This window comes from Odocoileus virginianus, chromosome 4 (assembly GCF_023699985.2).
Source record: "Odocoileus virginianus isolate 20LAN1187 ecotype Illinois chromosome 4, Ovbor_1.2, whole genome shotgun sequence".
NCBI classification, from domain to species: Eukaryota; Metazoa; Chordata; class Mammalia; order Artiodactyla; family Cervidae; genus Odocoileus; species Odocoileus virginianus.
In genome coordinates this window covers 35949175-35962755 of record NC_069677.1, presented here as the reverse complement: position 1 = coordinate 35962755, position 13581 = coordinate 35949175, and the positions used below count along the sequence as shown (strand labels likewise).

Here is a 13581-nt window from a genome sequence, read left to right as displayed (position 1 = left end):
TGGTGACAGTTTTTGACTTAATGCCTATCTTGTCTGACAAAAGTATAGCCACTCATGCTGTTTTCTGGTTATAATTTGCATGGAATATCTTTTTTTCATATCTTCACTTTCAGTCTATGTGTGTCTTTAGACCCAAAGTGAGTTCCTTGTTGATAGGTTATCAACTTTGTTGTACCTTGTTCTTATATCTATCCAGCCATTCTGTGTCTTTTGATTCGGGAGTTTAATTCACATACATTTAATGTAATTATTGTTAAAGGATATATTATTGGCATTTTGTTGTTTTGTTTGCTTTGTAGTTCTTTATCTTTTTTCCCTTGCTTTTCTCATATTTCATTTATTTTCTATATTGATATGCTTTGATTTCTTTCTCTTTTTCTTTAGTGTAGTTTCTATAGGTATTTTCTTTATAGTTACCAATAGTTACCATACTATAAAGTTTAAGTTGATGAGAACTTACTTTCAATCACATAAAAACTCTACACATTTACTTCTCTCTGTACCACAGTGAAAGTGAAAGTGAAGTCGCTCAGTTCTCTCCAACTCTTTGCAATCCCATGGACTGTAGCCTACCAGGTTCCTCCATCCATGGGATTTTCCAGGAGGCAAGAGTACTGGAGTGGGTTGCCATTTGCTTCTCCAGGAGATCTTTCCAACCTAGGGATTGAACACGGGTCTCCCACATTGCAGGCAGACACTTGACCATCTGAGCCACCAGAACGACATCCTGTGCCACATCCACTTGGTTATTAATGCCACAGTTTATATCTATTTGTACTGTGTGCTCATTGACATCTTTAAAGTTATAGTTATTCTTAATATCTACCATCATTACAATAATATTCTGTATTTATCCATATATTTATCTTTATCAACAAGTTTTGCATTCTTTCTTATGCTACCATGATGTAGCTGTTTGACAAATCTTTTTATTTCAATTGAAGAACTCCTTTTAGTATTTTTTGTAAGGTGGGTTTAATGGTGATGAACTTCCTCAGCTTTTGTTAATCTGGAGAAGTCTATCTCTTATTCATTTTTGAAAAACAGTTTTGCTGAATATAGTATTTTTTGTTGGCAGTTTCTTTTATTCCAAAAACTCTGAATATATCTTGACACTCTCTTCTGGCCTGAAAATTTTCTGCTAAAACGTTTGCTCATAGTTATATAGAGATTCCCTTATACATACAGGTTGTCTTTCTCTTGATGCTTTTAAGATTCTCTCCTTGTCTTTAACCTTTGACAATTTAATTATAATGTATCTCAGTATGATCTCTTTGGATTCATAGTGTTCACCTTATTTAAAACTCTCTAGCCTTCCTGGACCTGGAATGAGCTTGTCTAAGTGCTTTTGCCATTGACTAAAAAAATCTACACAATCTGAATAGCTGAATAATACCGGTGAACAATTATCAGTCAAACAGGCAACATATTTTTGAAAGGGAGGAAATGAAATAAAACTTCACCCATTTTACACTTCGATTACAGGCTAGCCTTGGTGATGAAAAGCAAGTCAGTATAAACTAATCAGGAAGCCTAATAATAACAGTCTTGTGTTGCTAAAGAAGAAAAACCATCTGCATTTACATATAAGAAGAAAAACATTTACATATACGTTTACATATACTTTTTTACATACAAGCTTCCTCTCAGAAGTTGTTTTAAGCTTTTCAGCATCTAGCCTTTCTTTTAAAGTTGCTGCTAGATTGTTTTCAAAACAAAGGAATGAGTCAGGAAACAGAAAGCAGAGCCAAAGGGAAGGGGAGGGGGAGGGGGAAAGGGGGAGACTGTGACATGCGGATAGGAATGAAGTGGTATCATTGGGTGGGTTTGCTATCCTGCTCATGGGTTCCCTGAAGTGGGAAAAGTTCCAGGAATAGACACTGACTTGAGAGCCTCCTATGAGAATTCTTTCGTACTAATTGGGCCTTTTTCAAATTGTTAAACAATTGAAGTTTAACTATTTATCAATGTTCTAATTCTCTTTCATTTCTGGATTATGTAACATCAAACCAAAGAAAATGGCCAACCAAAGAAAACATTTATTTAAGTGCTTTCCCAGTTTATATAACAATTTCTCAAATATAATCTCTGCTAGAAAACTTTCTGATTTTTTTTTATTTTTAGTTACTAAAAGATATAACTTAGTTGTCTCCTTTATAACCCCCAAAAAGCAAACTAAAATATAAAGAAGAAACATACAGAAAAGAACTTTTACCACACCACTTTAAACAACTGGTGAAAGTCAACACTGTCAGTAAAGGGACAAAGGTATTTAATGGTAATAGGTATCATGTCTCAAATTTATTTTCAAATATTTCAGAATAGATATTGAGACAGAAAAGTGAAGCAAAATGCACTAACCTGTTAACATTTGGGAAAATGGGATGAAGAGCATTCAGGAATTCTTTGTAATAATCTTGCAACTTCTCTGTAAGAAAGAAATTATGTCAAAATGAAAAAAAAGATTTTTAAAGCACTTATGCAGGTTGGTCTCGGGAAGTTTCCCTGTCTTCTGCCCCTTACACCTTTCTACCCTCAGGCATGGAATTGGTTATTTTTCCAAGACGCCCTGGTTTGTTTTGGTGGAAAGATGGTATTATAAACTATAACATGTAAACTAAATATACATAGTAGTTGTAGTCCATCTGGGATGCCAGTTTTAGAAAACAATTTTAGTGGATTATCCTAGAAAAGATACATTTTGCTTCCTCTTAAGGCATGTGTTTATATTTATTTTTCAAATTCAGTTCTAACACTATTGCGTTATTTCTTAAATTATTTTCTATAATTGTTTGTTTCCATTTCTTTTATGCTGAAAACAAAATCTTGATTTTTAACAAAATAAATATGATTGCTAATAGTTTTTACCTAACTATAAAAAGAAAATGACTCCAAAACAATAATACCATTAATACAAACAATAAGATGATAGGGACTTGCCTGGTTGTACAGTGGTAAAGAATCCTCCTGCCAATGTAGGGAACACAGGTCCAGCCTATGGTCCAGGAAAATTCCATATGTCCCATACCCCACAGGGCAACTGAGCTTGTGTGCCACAACTACTGAAGCCCAAGTGCCCTAGATCCCGTGCTCCGCAACAAGAGAAACAACCATGATGAGAAGCCCATGAACTGCAACAAAGGGTAGCCGGCTCCTCACAACTAGAGAAAGCCTGAGTGCAGCAACAAAAACCCAGCATAGCTGAGAATAAATAATATATATATATTTAAAAGAGATGATAGGATGAAGTTCACAATTTTCTTTCACTTGGTGTTATACATCTCACTATGAATACATTGTTAGCTTATTTTGGCCTACAATCATTCACAATCACTCATTTCTTAACATGTTATAAAACACTTACCTAATGTGCAATTGTTTGTTCCTTTTCAATTTGAGATTACTCATGTTCCTATGGTGACATTCTCAGGTTTTAGAAGATTTTTAGCTTTATTTCAGAGAAGAACAAAAGTCCCTTCACAGACAGGAGGGGAAAAGTCAGCTACTGAATCTGCAAAGTTCTGTGTATAAATTTCATTCAAGCCACCATTTGGTCCATCACCAGTTAACTAAATGAATGATATGTTTAAGATTCAAATGCATAAGTCCCAGCAGGGTGAACCATAATTATGAAGTATTAATATGTTATTATATCTAAGTTCCTATGGAATTAAATCTGTAAAAACAAAAATTACTTCACATGTAAAGGCCAAGTTGCTCCCAGTTACCCTTACTCAAGTCTCAGAATCATTGCAACTTGTTAGATTCAGATTCTTTGATAAAGCAGTTGCTCTATCCTCTATCCTAGGCTTAGCCTGAGGATGGAGCTACTTCATGTTGACTATTTCTAGTTTCCAACTATGAAGATCAAATCTTCCAGGTATTGAGTCCATTATTTCCAGAGTGGTTCTTCCAAAATGTTTTGAGATTTTAGAGATAATGCCTTGAAGGCTCAAGGCATTATTATGAGGCAACCTGATGTATGGGATCCTGGAGTCTCAGGGGATAGTTAACTGAAGGTTAACTAAGGGTTCAGAACAGGGAGAGTCTAGGGGATTTGGGGAGCAGAGGAGAGAAGCCTAACTGACCTGATTTATGCTCAAGTGTAGGGTAGGATGGAGACCACAGGATAGTCTCGGGGGCCATTTTCCAGAAGAATTTTAAAGGTACTTGAGGTGTTCACTTAGAATCTTTTCCTTGAGGTTCTCAGTGAGGTCTTTGGTAGTAAGCTTCATCTCCCCCAACTACATACACACATACTCTATCAATCCATCTAGGCAAGAAAAGCGTTTTCCATGATTTTCCTTGGATGTTTCAAGATCTATTGAAGATTTCTGAGATTTCTGTTTATCTATTCCAAATTTTAAAATATTTCACATATTGGTGACCCTTATCATCCAGCACAGATGAGCATAGGTAGAACTCCCTTTAAAATTTTTTATTGCAGTATAGTTGATTTACAATGTTGTGTTAGTTTCAAGTGTATAGCAAAGTGACACATATATTCATTTTCAGCTTTTTTTTCCATTACAGGTTATTACAAGATTGAGTATAGATCCTTGTGTAATTTGTGCACTGGGGTATGTCCATAGTAAGTAGTTAGCTCCAGGGATGCAAACCAGAAACCATTCTTTTCACAGATTTCACAGAATATACATGAGGTGGAGTAACACAGAGGTTATGTGGGTGCGGGAAGAGGGAGAAGCCATTTTTTCCCCTCCTTTAGAGGACAGAGCTTTTTGATATGAATGTGGTGCATCATTATTGCTGCTGTTGTTTAATCACACAGTCATGTCTGACTCTTTGCGACTCCATGGACTCTAACCCACCAGGCTCCTCTGTCCACGGCATTCTCCAGGCAAGAATACTGGAGCGAGTTGCCATTTCCTTCTCCAGGGGATCTTCCCGACCCAGGGATCAAACCCGCATCTCCTGCATTGCAGGCGTATTCTTTACCACTGTGCCACCAGGGAAGCCATGGTGCAGGATTAGAGCCCAGTTAAGGCAGCCCAGAGGATGAGATGGTTGAATGGCATCACCGACTCAATAGACATGAGTTTGAGCAAGCTCCAGGGGTTGGTGATGGACAGGAAAGCCTGGCGTGCTGCAGTCCATGGGATCGCAAAGAGTCAGACACGATTGAGCAACTGAACTGAACTGAACTGAAGGCAGCCCTGGAGAGTGGAAAGGAGGCAAAAAACAGAAACAAGATGTTACCTGTCACTGTTTCTCATCCAGCAATTTCTTCAGCTAGATCTTGATAGGGATTGCTCCAAGTCTCCCAAGACTGAAACAAATTATAAAATGTTGTGAAAATTAAACCATCAAGCCAAAATTTCAGAATAAGGGAGTGACTTGCTAGTCTACTTGGTATCTTCAAATGGTAATTGTTCTTTTAACATTCAAGCTGGTTTTAGAAAAGGCAGAGGAACCAGAGATCAAATTGCCAACATCTGCTGGATCATCGAAAAAGCAAGAGAGTTCCAGAAAAAATATCTACTTTAGCTTTATTGACTATGCCAAAGCCTTTGACTGTGTGTATCACAATAAGTTGTGGAAAATTCTGAAAGAGATGGGAATACCAGACCACCTGACCTGCCTCTTGAGAACTCTGTATGCAGGTCAGGAAGCAACAGTTAGAACTGGACATGGAACAACAGACTGGTTCCAAATAGGAAAAGGAGTACGTCAAGCCTGTATATTGTCACCCTACTTATTTAATGTATATGCAGAATACATCATGAGAAATGCTGGGCTGGATGAAGCACAAGCTGGAATCAAGATTGCTGGGAGAAATATCAATAACTTCAGATATGCAGATGACACCACCCTTATGGCAGAAAGTGAAGAAGAGCTAAAGAGTCTCTTCATGAAAGTAAAAGAGGAGAGTGAAAAAGTTGGCTTAAAGCTTAACATTCAGAAAACTAAGATCATGGCATCTGGTCCCATCACTTCATGGGAAATAGATGGGGAATAAGTGGAAACAGTGGCTGACTTTATTTTTTTGGGCTCCAAAATCACTGCAGATGGTGACTGCAGCCATGAAATTAAAAGAGGTTTACTCCTTGCAAGGAAAGTTATGACCAATCTAGACAGCATATTAAAAAGCAGAGCTATTACTTTGCCAATAAAGGTCCATCTAGTCAAAGCTATGGTTTCTCCAGTAGTCATGTATGGATGTGAGAGTTGGACTATAAAGAAAGTTGAGAGCTGAATAATTGATGCTTTTGAACTATAGTTTTAGAGAAGACTCTTGAGAGTCCCTTGGACTGCAAGGACATCCAACTAGTCCATCCTAACGGAGATCAGTCCTGGGTGTTCATTGGAAGGACTGATGCTGAAGCTGAAACTCCAAATACATTGGCCACCTGATACAAAGAGCTGACTCATTTGAAAAGACCCTGATGCTGGGAAAGATTGAAGGCAGGAGGAGAAGAGGACAACAGGGGATGAGATGGTTGGATGGCATCACTGACTCAATGGACATGGGTTTGGGTAAACAGGGAGTTGGTGATGGACAGGGAGGCTTGGCGTGCTGCGGTCCATGGAGTTACAAAGAGTTGGACACGACTGAGCGACTGAACTGAACTGAAGCCAAGTTCCTTGAGCTGGTGGTTAAGGAACTCTTTAGGGGAACTGGCTTTCTGTGTGATAAGGCTTCTTTTCCCTCCCTCCACCCCCACAGTTGCTTTTGCTCCTTCTCAGGGCAGAGCAGGGCCAGTGCTTGCCAGCACTTTATCATTGTGCAGATTCATACAAGAAATCTTTTCTCATGACACTTCTATGTGTTGGAAAATTTGTGTAATAAATAAATCCAAAGTGTGCGCTCTATGACTGGCCCCCCCCCAGGTAGGCAGGACCCCAGGTGGGTCGTGGGGCTGTTGTCTACCTGTGAGGCTGATATGCGACTAGTGTTGGCCTGGTGGTGGGCAAGGCGGGGTTCTGGCATAACTAGGGGACTGACAGGGGCCTACAGCAACTGCAGCCTGCTGGCTGCTTGCCTGGGGGGTTCCCAGGACTGGTGCAGACCCAGGCTGGGTCCCAGCTGCTAAAAAATTTAGAGGAAGGATTCTAAAATAGTGCCAGTCAGCACCTTTGTCCTCATGGTAGAATGGACTCTGCAAAAGGCTGTTGCCAGCATCTATGTCGCCAGGAGTTTTGGTTGCTTCCAGGGACTCTCCAAGATCAGTGGGTGGGTCTGACCCAGGCTCCCTTTAAAGGACTGCTTCTGCCCTGGATCTTGGAGCATGCGAGCTCCCTTTTAGAGCAGAGTCTCTGTTTTCTATAGCACTCTGGCCTTCCTGAAAGTCAGCCCCGCTGGCCTTCAAAGCCAGGTATTCTAGGGGGTTCATCTTCTCAGTGCAGGACGGGGCTAAGGAACCCAATGTGGGGCTTGGGCCCTTCACCCCTTCAAGAGAATCTTTCCAATTGTGATTATCTTCCTGTTTGTGGGTTGCCTACCTGGAGGTGTGGGTCTTGACAGCACCATGCCTTTGCTGCTCCCAGCCTCTTATTGTGGCTCCTCCTTTATGTCTTTAGTTGTAGATCTTTTCTGTTAGCCTTCAGGTTGTTCTCATCCGCAGTTGCTCTATAAATAGTTGTAATTTTGGTGTGCCCGTGGGAGGTGAGCTCAGAGTCTTCCTACTCCACCATCTTGGCAATTTCCCTTTTCCTATCCTTCCTGATTGCAGCTCCCAAACCAGCTGCTGGTGAAGAGGATCAAAAAATGTACTGGGAGAGGCAGCCTCGCGCATGTGGTCTTTCAGCCTCGTATGGAAGGGCTTTCCTAAGAGCCCACACACCTGTGCTGGGTTTATCAACTTGCACGGGAGTAGAGTTCCCTGTTTCAGACTCTCCGGGTGCTCTTTTGTTTTTTTTTTTTAAGTGCCTGTGTCAGTGCCTGCAGCACTCTCCCAGCTTTCTGTAAGTCAGAGCCCACCTGTGTGGGGTTAGAGTCTGGGTCCTTCTACTGCAGCACAAAAGAGAGGGCGTGCAACCACGCAACCCTGAATTGGTTGTTAAGTGGATCAGCTGGCCCTGGGGCCTGATACATTGCAAGCAGCTGGGTCTTATGCATACTTTCTCTCCTCTTGCTAGGAATAAATGCTGTCACTTGAGCTTGGTGTGTGCGTTGTCTGTTCTCAGTGACCTCAGATCATGCACTGGTTTCTTCTCTGGGTGACATGACTGCCCTTTAGCCTTGGCCCCACTCATGTTATACTCTATCCTGCAGCACAGCCTGACCATCTAGTGGGCACCCAGGTGGTTAATAACCTGAATAATGGCCCCTCAAAGATGTTCACACCCTAATCCTCAGAAACTGTGAATATCTTACTTTAAATGGTAAGAGGGACTTTGCAATGGGATTGAATTAAGGATCTTGAGTTAAGGAAATGTCCATGGATTATCCAGGTGGGCCAATGCAGTCACAGGGTTTAACAAGAGAGGCAAAAAAGAGTAAGAGTTATGAAGATGTGATGACAGACAGAGGGAAGAAAAGGAGATGTGATGAGAGGCCATAAGTCAAAAAAGGCAGATAGCCTCTGGCGCCTAGAAAAAGCAACATATATTCCCTTCTACAGTCTCAAGGAAGAACTGGTCCTGCTACCATTTTGATTTTAGGCCAGTGAGATTGATTTTGAACTTCTGACCTCCAGAAATGCAAGATAATAAATTTGTGTTGTTTAAAGACATGAAAAGTGTGGCAGCAATAGGATGCCAATAAAGACAGCTGGCAATCAAGAACCTTCTTTCCAGCAGGCAATTCACAGGCAGGAAGAAGGGAGCTAAAATGTATTGAGTGCCCTGGCATGTGCAAAGTGAAACGGTACACATAGCACATGTGTTCTGCTTGGTATGACTGTGTAACGAGCAGGGACTTGAAGAAATGAAGAAGCCCAGGGCCTGAGAGGAGTCCAGCTCCAGCTGGGTGGATTTCCATTTCTGAACTTCATTGCAGCTCATGGCAAAATGCTGGTATTAACCTTGCAGTGTTGTTTTGAGGATAAGACTATACCTAAAGCACTTATGATAAAGTATTACTAATATTACTATTATTGTTATTATCACAACAGCAAAGCATGGTGTCCACATGGCTCCTATTAGTGTCAATAAGGCCACATCTTGGTTTTAAATAGTCCCTCTTTGTTTCCTGATTCACTGGCTACTCCTTGGCCTGTTCCTGTGGCCCTGGCTCCACCATAGCACTGCAAATGGTAGTTGCTTTTAACTCTCCTCTTAAAGACAGAGGCCACAAAAATAGTCCCCTCTCCCCACCTCACTGGAATATACGGAATTTCTCTACTTGTTGCCTAGAGGGTGCTTGGGCAAGAGCAAATTATACATGGATGATGGTATTTACAAGGCCTTTACAGTTTTCTGAGCTGCTTCCCCATTTTTTTAATGAAATATTCTTTTTTTTAATAAAAAATATTTATTTGGGTGCACCATGTCTTAGTTGTAGCCCATGGGTCCTTTAGTTGTGGCATGTGGGATCCAGTTTCCTGACCAGGATCAAAGCTGGGCCCCCTGCATTGGGAACATGAGTTTTAGCCACTGGACCTCCAGGGAAGTCCCTTCCCCCATTCTTTGAGAGATTCTTAAGGGCTCTCAGCTCTCTGCCTCTCTTACTACTGAGCAAGACCTCTCAATCTTGCTGTTCAAGAAGCAGGTTAGCCAACAGCGGTTTTTCTGCCTGCCCCCATCTATTTTACTAGAGAAACCACCTTCTAATGTGGCAGAAAATATTAGAATGCACAAAAGATATTCCAAAGAATTTTAAATAAGTTAGATTAGTTTAGCCTGTGAGATGTTCCTCCTGAGGTTGAGTGATGAAGTGATATTTTTTGGAATAAAACAAAATGCCACTGATAAGCTGGCTGAACTGGAGAAAATTATTTAACCTCTTTAAAAATGTGTGTATGTGTGTGTGTGTGTGTGTGTGTGTACAGAAGTAATATTCCACATGCGGGTACTATATAAATAGCATGTGTAAAAAATTGCACAGTAAATAACCTGTTTCCTTTCTTTTGTTAGTTTATATGTGCTTATTTTAAATTTTGACTGCTTTCCTGTTTCTGTTTTGACCATTGTTTAGGTGTATCCTCAGTTTTTCTTTCCCCTAATTGTGGGTACGAGTTTAGTGAGGTCTTTCCTGACAAAATGAATAAAAAGAAACAATGACTATAAGAAGGATATAGACGATTTCGGTTTGGTATATTGGTCATCATGTAGGATAGTCATTCATATAGAACAATGAAAGCTTACTTTGTATTTTTATGGTGGATGAATCCTTATAAATATTTATTATTGCAAATACATGAAACTTACATTATAACTACATACTCTACTTACATGAAGGAATTTTTAAGAATTCACTCAAGTATAGAAATACAAACATTTAATAGCCTTGTTCCTCTTTGGGTTACTTCTCATAGTGAAACAGAAACAAAAGCAGTAGCTTAAAAGAAAATATAAAAAGCAACAGCTTATGTTTGTTCCTGAAACAGAATTCAAATTAACCTTAAGAAGGAAGCTTGCTTCATCTTGGGAATCAAACTGTATACAAACAAATAGGAAAAAAAAAAGCCAGTTATGTAATGTTGGTTGATAAGGAACTTAACTGTTGATGAGTCAGTCATATAATTAATTTTACTTTCACTAAAATGAAACTATTTCTTCTCAAGTGGGGCAAAAATTTTCACACTTATGGGTCTACATACCTCATGAATTCAAACTCTCCTCAGTTATACGAGATTGATATTGTGACTGGGTTTCATATTCACAAAAGTATTGAGAAGAGATGATTCTTGATATCAGGTGGCCCAGGTGGTGCTAGCGGTAAGGAACCCGCTTGCCACTGTAGGAGACCTAAGAGACCCAGGTTTAATCCCTGAGTCTGGAAGATCCCCTGGAGAAGGGCTCAGCAACCCACTCCAGTATTCTTGCCTGGAGAATCCCAGGGACAGATGAGCCTAATGGGCTATAGTCCATAGGGTTGCAAAGAGTCAGATAGGACTGTAGTGACTTAGCACAATTCTTGATAGGTGATAGCAAGGCATCTGGCATTTTAAAATGGTCACCTTTTTAAAAAAAATACTTTAAGCATTTATAGATTAAGAACAAAATCTAGCAGAGAATGGAGTGAAGGATTTCCCTGGTGGTCCAGTGGTTAAAACTCTGCACTTCCAATGTAGGGGACACAGATTTGAACCCTGATTGGGGAACTAAGATCCACATGCCACGTGGCAAGACCAAAAAAAAAAAAAAAAAAGAAAGTGGAGAGAATTCCCATATACCCCCTACTGTCATACATGCACAAATTCCACCGCTATCAATATCCCACACCAAAGTAGTATACTTGCTACAACTGATTAACCTACACTGACACATCCTTATCACCCAAAGTCCATAGCTTACATTAGGGTATACGTAACTCTTGGTGTTGGACATCATGTGGGTTTTGACAAATGAGTAATGGTGTGTGCCCACCAATATAGCACCAGACAAAGTGCTTTCACGGCCCTAAAAATCCTCTGTGCTCTTTCTCTTCATCCCTCCCTCCTCTCTAACTCCTGGCAACCGCTGAATGAACTTTTTACGGTCTCCACAGCTTTTCTTCTTCCAGAACGTCATGATATTTGGAATCATACAGTATGTAGCCTTTTCAGATTGGCTTCTTTCACTTACTATTATGCATTTAAGTTTCCTCTATGTCTTTTCATGGTTCGATATTTAATTCCTTTTAGAGCGGAATAATATTACATTGTCTGAATGTACCAGGTTATTTATTCATTCACCTACTGAAGGACATTGTGGTGGCTTTCAACTTTTGGTAATTATAAATAAAGTTGCTACGAACATTCATGTAAAGGATTTTTGTGGACATAACATTTTCAATTCACTTGGGTAAATAAACAAGAAGTGGGACTGCTGTATCATATAGTAAGAGTACATTTAGCTTTGTAAGGAATTGCCAAGCTGACTTCCAAAGTGGCTGTACCATTTTGCATTCCCTCCAGCAATGAACGAGAGTTCCTCTTGCTACACATCCTCCTCAACATGTGGTGCTTTCAGTATTTTGGGTTTTGCCATTCAAAGTGTGTGGTGGTATCTCTTTGTTATTTTAAAATTTCAATTTCCTAATGACATGTGATGTTAAACATCTTTTCATATGCTTATTTGCAATCTGTGTATCTTTGGTGAGTTTTCTGTTCAGATCTTTTGCCCATTTCCCAAACAAGTTGTTTGTCTTCTTATGTTGAGTTTTAAGAATTCTTTGCAAAATTTGGATAACAGTCTTTTACCAGATACCTTTTGAAAATATTTTCTCCCTAACTGTTGTTTTTTTTTTTTAAATAAAATCATAGCACACAACCTGGTACTAAGCCTTGATTTTGGGGCAGGGTGGCTTGATGGGACAATATCAGGATGTTAGGGTATGTTGACTATGACCTGGAAACTTAAGTAAAATCATATAAGTGAGAAGCTTCTACCAAGTGTGGCCTGTCTAAAAGGCAGAGAAGGAGGAAATACAGCTTATCTAAGAATCATTTTGCTATGACTATATATCCAATATGGTTGAATGACAGACAGACTTGAGCTTTGCAGAGTTAAAAAGCTGGATTCTTTGTACTAAACTAAAGTCAGAGGAAGCAAAGAAAAGGGAAAGGAGTTGGATATAAGTTTGAGACCTGGAGGAGTCTGATTCCTCAGCCACTAACACAGCCTTTTGGGGCTCTTTTTATTGACAGAGATGACAATTACCCCCGCTGTAGAAACCATTCCATGATGCAGAACATGGTGTAAGGGGAAGAGATGAACCAGTATTCTCCAACCCAGGCTATAGTTTTCCACTGCCAAGTTTAATGCTGAAAACTTACAGAATGGATGGAGCTCTAGAACCTGTTGCTCTATGACAGAAACCCCCCAGATTTTGCTTTTGACTCCAGAACCATAAGTCATCAAGATCTGTGGAACTGCTGCTGCTGCTAAGTCGCTTCAGTCATGTCCGACTCCGTGCGACCCCATAGGCGGCAGCCCACCAGGCTCCTCCATCCCTGGGATTCTCCAGGCAAGAACACTGGAGTGGGTTGCCATTTCCTTCTCCAATGCATGCATGCATGCTAAGTCACCTCAGTCGTGTCCAACTCTGTGCTACCCTATGGACAGCAGCCCAGCAGGCTCCTCCATCCACAGGATTCTCCAGGCAAGAATACTGGAGTGGGCTGGCATTTTCTTTTCCTAAACAGATGTGAATCAACAAAGGCTAACAGAAGAGAAACTGCAAGTTTATTTCCCAAGAAACCAAAGGCCTCTTTAGGTCATCTGAGGTAAAAGAAAGTAAAAGTGAAAAGCTAAGTAAAAAGAAACTTACTTCTAAATGGGCTAATTCTGGGAAATCAGAACTGAAGAAATAAGCACACATTCAAACAGATCCCTACAGTCACTCTTCCACCCAAACACCCAGACATGCGCAAGGAAAAGCCATCTCATGAAAGCACCTTATTTTATTTAAATTCAAAAGAAGTGTGAGTGAATTCATGAGATAGTGTTACAGGTGTTTATTTACTTCTGGGATCT

At 40.1% G+C, this 13581-nt stretch overlaps 1 long non-coding RNA gene across 1 annotated transcript in view; it reads right to left on the bottom strand.

Annotated features, from left to right (window-relative positions):
- Positions 1 to 3375: 3375 nt before the first annotated feature.
- LOC139034658 (uncharacterized) overlaps positions 3376 to 13581 on the bottom strand; it is a 29670-nt gene continuing 19464 nt past the window's right edge. Inside the window, exons 2-3 of the long non-coding RNA XR_011487152.1 lie at positions 5218 to 5287; positions 3376 to 3475 (exon numbers count right to left, since the gene is read on the bottom strand). This is a non-coding gene — a long non-coding RNA (uncharacterized lncRNA). The remainder of the gene's footprint in view (positions 3476 to 5217; positions 5288 to 13581) is intronic.